Raw genomic sequence first — 6,000 nt, 5'->3', positions numbered from 1 at the left:
CCAATGCAGGGGACATGGAGTCAATCTCTGGTCAGGGGAACTGAGATCCCACATGCCATGGGTCAACTAAGCCCGCGTGCCACAACTACTGAGCCCACGTAGTCTAGAGCACACACACCACAAATAGAGAGAAGCCTGCATGCCACAACAAAAGATCTCGCATGCCGCAACAAAGGTCCTGTGTGCCACCACAAAGATCCTGCATGCCACAACTAAGACTCAACACAGCCAAATAAATAAATATATATATATTTTTTAAAAAGTCTACACAAAGTCTTTCTACAGGAGACCCATGCACAAGAAGACTCCTCTAGACAGTTGCAGCAGGCAACTACAGTTACAGAATTTGCTCAGCTAAGTGCATGACTAATTGGAGTGATCACAACTACAGCTCTAGAATATGGCTGACTGAGATTCACTCTCAATACCAATCTCAAGCAATTGCAACCAGAGTGAGAAGCCTGCACAGTTAGCATATCAACCTTTACAGAAGGATGTGACCAGCCCACTGTGAACTGACCTGGATCCATGTGGGATGTAGAAGAAAATTCAGGAGAGGAACACTCCTGAAGAGTTACACGGGATCTAGTAAGCCATCATGGAATGCTAGGAGCCTGCTCTGGTTACATTTGCATCTAGTTACTGCACGTGCATACCTGTCTCAAGCTCATTGTTGGTAACCTGTCCAGGGTTCCTTCTGCACTGTGAGTTTGGTTCTTCTCAACTCAATACCTTTTGACTTTATGAGGTCCTCAGAAAAGAAGCCTTTTGGGTATAGTGAAAGAAAACCAACTGGCCCAGAGTCCAGATGAAAACCACAGTCAAGAAACACACAGCTCAAGTACACAGACCTTTTATAGAAGAATGCAGCCTAAATGAGAACTTTTGCTGAGTCTGGGAGCAGGAATGTGATTCTCTGGAAAAGAGAGTGGATCCATAGTCCATTAGAGAAATCTATAAGTCTACAACTGATTTGTAGTTCCTTTAGTTCCTCGTCTGATCACACAGAAAAATATATTTCAGTATTTATAGAAATTTACATTCTCCCATCTAAAAAAGAGTTATGCATAACCCACTTTAGCTGAACACTTAGCTGACCACTGAATAGGGTAGTTTGGACTTTCTCAGGAATTTGATAGTGATAATTGGCTTCAACCCCTTTCTGGGCCAGCACTATCCCTAGTGTTCAGAATAAGCACCAAACATCTGAAGATTGCCTCAGCTGTCTTCTGGAACCAATGGAAAGCAATGGGTCAATCTATAAAGAGCTTTGAGTGCACAAACCAGGAGGGTTTTGAAATATATTTTGGTTGTCCTGTGCCCAAGGCCCGAGGCACCAGACCTCCTGGTAATGTCGGGTAGTAACCAGGCCCTCCACCTTCCAATTTCTTGAGTCTCACAGACATGCTGTGAAGGTACTGGTTAGCCCAGGATATAGAAATGACTATTACACAATTTGGCTCTTTGATTAGCATTTATTTGCTAGTCTCAATCCTCAGGCTCCTAACTATTGCAACCACAAACACACACATTTTTCCCAACACCTACACACACAAACAGACACACTGTTCAGAAATGCCTGGAATCATTTTGTTGACCTGTTATCCCCCTTACTGATCATATATTCCCTTATGTATGATACTATACCTCACATTTCAGGAACTAGACTGCTTTAACCAAGGTCTTTGATTGTCAGTGCATAGCTGGCAGGAGACAGTTCTGCCTCCACATCCCACTTGCCCAAAGTTATGACAACCCCGAAGGGTTACCCAAACCTCCAGAAAGAGGAAAAGCTCAAGAGACTTTGTACTGGTTGGGCCTCAGTAGGAAGGGGGAAGGTCTAATTCAGCAGCCAAAGTAATAAAAGCTAGAGTCGAGGCTTAATGGATAGCTCTAGGTAGAACAGGACCAAGGATTCTAGCCACATGAGAAAGGTCAGGACATTAGAAACCATCAACCTCCTAAGAAAACACGACCTTGGTGTTCCCTACTTCTCACCTACCTACAAGTGGCTGGCGTGTCAGCAGGGCATAGACACAAGAAGACTCACTTTGCACCCCCCACTTTAAGGACATGCATGAGAGCTGCACCCTGCCATACAGACACTGGCTGGGGACACCCCACTTGGCCTAGAAGGAATTTGTCAACCAAGGGTGAGAAGGAGAGAGCTATGGAGAAGCTAGTAGGCTAGGATCCAGGAAAGAAATCACCTAGTCAATCACCCTGGTCAAGTGGCCTCATTTTCTCATATATAAAAGAGAAGCAACACTTGTCCAGGTAGGCTTGTGAGATGGAAGGACTCAGCACTGGGGCTTGACAGACCTGATATTTCAAGTGAGCTCTGCCATTTCCTAGCTGAATATCTTGGACATTTAATTCTGAGTAGTAGTTTCCTCATCTGCAAAAATGGGGGTGATAACCGAACACAATAAATCATATGTATGAAGTTTCTGGCTTTAAACTGTAGGGGCTTATTAATGACAGCTACCACTATTATTGACTTCATAGTAATTACCATAAACAGCAAGGAAGATCATGCATGGCAGTGGTTATAAAGCTGTAGTTTCATTTTGACATCAACTTGTCACCCTCTTATAGTGGACACCTTGGAGAAGTGTACACTTCTTCAAAAGCTGCTGCTATTGCTCACAGAAAAAAAAAGTCTTCCTCTTTTGGGATTTTATTCATAATCAGTTTACAACCCCATTTAAGATCTGCCTTATCACATGGTTTTGACCACAAAAATAATGTATCATTCATTCTGCCTCAGAGAATATATTCAGACTAATATTGAGGTATTTTAAGAAATAAAATATGACTTCAACGACTAAAGATTTGTTCACACTGAGGAAAGTAAAAAAAATGTGCACAGTGTCCAAAGGAAAATTCAAAAGAGAACTACCAAAAATATCCATTAGTGAATATCCTCAGAATAACTGTAAATTTCAAGACAACTGTTTCAAAAGTTAACATTAGACTCCCACTTGCGAGAACACCAGAATCACAGCTAACTGCTGAACAATCATCGACAGGAAGACACTGGAACTCACCAGAAAAGATACCCCACATCCAAAGACAAAGGAGAATACACAATGAGACGGTAGGAGGGGTGCAATCACAATAAAATCAAATCCCATAACTGCTGGGTGGGTGACTCACAAACTAGAGAACACTTATACCACAGAAGTCCACCCACTGGAGTGAAGGTTCTGAGCCCCACGTCAGGATTCCCAACCTGGGGGTCTGGCAACAGGAGGAGAATTTCCTAGAGAATCAGACTTTGAAGGCTAGTGGGATTTGATTGCAGGATTTTGACAGGACTGGGGGAAACAGAAACTCCCTTCTTAGAGGGCACACACAAAGTAGTGTGCACATTGGGACCCAGGGGAAGGAGCAGTGATCCCAGGGGAGACTGAACCAGACCTACCTATTAGAGTTGCAAGGTCTCCTACAGAAGTGGGTAATGGCTCTGTCTCAATGTGAGGACAAGCACATAGGCAGCAGAAGTTCTGGAAGTACTCCTTGCATGAGACATCCCAGAGTCTGCCATTAGCCCCACCAAAGAGCCCAGGTAGGCTCCAGTGTTGGGCTGTCTCAGGCAAAAGAGCCAAAGGGAAGTAACCCAGTCCCACCCATCAGCAGTCAAGTGGATTAAAGTTTTACTGAGCTCTGCCCACCAGAGCAACAGCCAGCTCTACTCACCACCAGTACCACACATCAGGAAACTTGCACAATTCTCTTAGATAGCCTCATCCACCAGAGGGCAGATAGCAGAAACAAGAATAACAACAACCTGCAGCCTGTGGAACAAAAACCACATTAACAGAAAGATAGTCAAGATGAAAAGGCAGAGGGCTTATGTTCCAGATGAAGGAACAAGATAAAACCCCAGAAAAACAACTAAATGAAGTGGAGATAAGCAACCTTCCAGAAAAAGATTTCAGAATAATGATAGTGCAAATGATCCAGGACCTCATAAAAAGAATGGAGGCAAAGATCGAGAAGATGCAAGAAATGTTTAACAAAGACCAGGAAGAATTAAAGAACAAACAAACAGAGATGAACAATACAATAACTGAAATGAAAAATGCACTAGAAGGAATCAATAGCAGAATAACTGGGCAGAAGAACAGATAAGTGACCTGGAAGACAGAATGGTGAAATTCACTGCTGTGGAAGAGAATAAAGAAAAAAGAATGAAAAGAAATGAAGACAGCCTAAGAGACTTCTGGGACAACATTAAATGGAACAACATTCGCATTACAGGGGTCCCAGAAGGAGAAGAGAGCGAGAAAGGACCCAAGAAAATATTTGAAGAGATTTCATTATAGTTGAAATCTTCCCTAACATGGGAAAGGAGATAGCCACGCAAGTCCAGGAAGCACAGAGAGTCCCCTACAGGATAAACCCAAGGAGAAACACACCAAGACAAATAGTAATCAAATTGGCAAAAATTAAAGACAAAGAAAAATTATTGAAAACAGCAAGGGAAAAAATGACAAATAATATGCAAGGGAACTCAATAAGGTTAACAGCTGATTTCTCAGCAGAAACTCTACAAGCCAGAAGGGAGTGGCATGATATACATAAAGTGATGAAAGGGAAGAACCTGCAACCAAGATTACTCTACCCAGCAAGGATCTCATTCAGATTCCATGGAGAAATCAAAAGCTTTACAGACAAGCAAAAGCTAAGAGAATTCAGCACCACCAAACCAGCTCTACAACAAATGCTAAAGAAACTTCTCTAAGTGGGAAACATAAGAGAAGAAAAGGACCTACAAAAACAAGCCCAAAACAGTTAAGAAAATAGTCATAGGACATACATATCGATAATTACCTTAAACGTGAATGGATTAAATGCTCCAACCAAAAGACACAGGCTTGCGGAATGGATACAAAAACAAGACCCATATATATGCTGTCTAAAGAAACCCACTTCAGGACACATACAGACTGAAAGTGGGGGGATGGAAGAAGATATTCCATGCAAATGGAAATCAAAAGAAAGCTAGAGTAGCAATACTCATATCAGATAAAACAGACTTTAAAATAAAGAATGCTATAAGAGACACAGAAGGACACTATGTTAATGATCAAGGGATCAATCCAAGAAGAATATATAACAATTATAAATATATATGCACCTAACATAGGAGCACTTCAATACATAAGGTAACTGCTAACAGCTCTAAAAGAGGAAATCAACAGTAACAAAATAATAGTGGGGCACTTTAACACCTCACTTACAAAAATGGACAGATCATCCAAACAGAAAATTAATAGGAAAACACAAGCTTTAAATGACACAATAGACCAGATAGATTTAACTGATATTTATAGGACATTCCATCCAAAAACAGCAGAGTACACTTTCTTCTCAAGTGTGCACAGAACATTCTCCAGGATAGATCCAATCTTGGGTCACAAATCAAGCCTCAGTAAATTTAAGAAAATTGAAATTATATCAAGCATCTTTTCTGACCACAACACTATGAGATTATAAATGAATTACAGAGAAAAAACATAAAAAATACAAACACATGGAAGCTAAACAATATGTTACTAAATAACTAAGAGATCACTGAAGATATCAAAGAGGAAATAAAAAAATACCTAGAGACGGGCTTCCCTGGTGGCGCAGTGGTTGAGAGTCCGCCTGCCGATGCAGGGGACATGGGTTCGTGTCCCGGTCCAGGAAGATCCCACATGCCTCGGAGTGGCTGGGCCCATGAGCCATGGCCGCTGAGCCTGTGCATCCGGAGTCTGTGCTCCTCAACGGGAGAGGCCACAACAGTGAGAGGCCCGCGTATCGCAAAAAAAAAAAAAAATTACCTGAGTTTTTTTCTTTTTTGTTTTTTGGTTTTCTTTTTTTTCATGAATGACTCTGGAGAAGTTTTAGAGGCATCACAGGCAAAGCCTTAAGGTGACACTCTCAGAGTATGGACTGTAGACTGCCAGACTGACATTTCAGAGGCTTCCATTTCAAGATAGTGAACCG

The sequence above is a fragment of the Lagenorhynchus albirostris genome, chromosome 6 (genome assembly GCF_949774975.1).
Source record: "Lagenorhynchus albirostris chromosome 6, mLagAlb1.1, whole genome shotgun sequence".
Classification (NCBI taxonomy): domain Eukaryota; kingdom Metazoa; phylum Chordata; class Mammalia; order Artiodactyla; family Delphinidae; genus Lagenorhynchus; species Lagenorhynchus albirostris.
This window is presented reverse-complemented; position numbering follows the sequence as displayed.